Source organism: Montipora foliosa, chromosome 6 (genome assembly GCF_036669935.1).
Source record: "Montipora foliosa isolate CH-2021 chromosome 6, ASM3666993v2, whole genome shotgun sequence".
In the NCBI taxonomy this organism is placed as follows: Eukaryota; Metazoa; Cnidaria; class Anthozoa; order Scleractinia; family Acroporidae; genus Montipora; species Montipora foliosa.
Window position 1 is genome coordinate 24837894 of NC_090874.1, and position 842 is coordinate 24838735.

An 842-nucleotide genomic window follows, 5' to 3' on the forward strand; every position below is an offset into this window, starting at 1 on the left:
TAAGGTTGAGAGAAAGATCGCTCATTTAAACCAACTGCAAAGTACAAATTTTCTTTACAGTCTGTCTTTAGTTGGGATGTAAGCTTACAAACAAAAATTGACATGAAACAAATGTCGGTTTTCGTTTTGTCAATTGGAAGAAAATTCTAAATTTGTCCGCTAGTGGTCAGGACCTTAACTTTTTTCTGAAAAGAGATTTGTTGCAAGCATTTGCTCTGAATGACAGGCGACCAAGGCTGACCAAGACAACGATTGTCTCAAGACGTACGACAATCACGGCAAAAGTTTCACACCAGAACTGGTGCAAAGTTTCACAGCAAAAGCCATGGTCGTGTGTCGTCAGACAATCACCGCAAAAGTCTCACACTAGAACTGGTGCAAAGTTTCACAGCAAAAGCCATGGTCGTGTGTCGTCAGACAATCACCGCAAAAGTTTCACACCAGAACTGGTGCAAAGTTTCACAGCAAAAGCCATGGTCGTGTGTCGTCAGACAATCACCGCAAAAGTTTCACACCAGAACTGGTGCAAAGTTTCACAGCAAAAGCCATGGTCGTGTGTCGTCAGACAATCACCGCAAAAGTCTCACACTAGAACTGGTGCAAAGTTTCACAGCAAAAGCCATGGTCGTGTGTCGTCAGACAATCACCGCAAAAGTTTCACACCAGAACTGGTGCAAAGTTTCACAGCAAAAGCCATGGTCGTGTGTCGTCAGACAATCACCGCAAAAGTTTCACACCAGAACTGGTGCAAAGTTTCACAGCAAAAGCCATGGTCGTGTGTCGTCAGACAATCACCGCAAAAGTTTCACACCAGAACTGGTGCAAAGTTTCACATCAAAAGC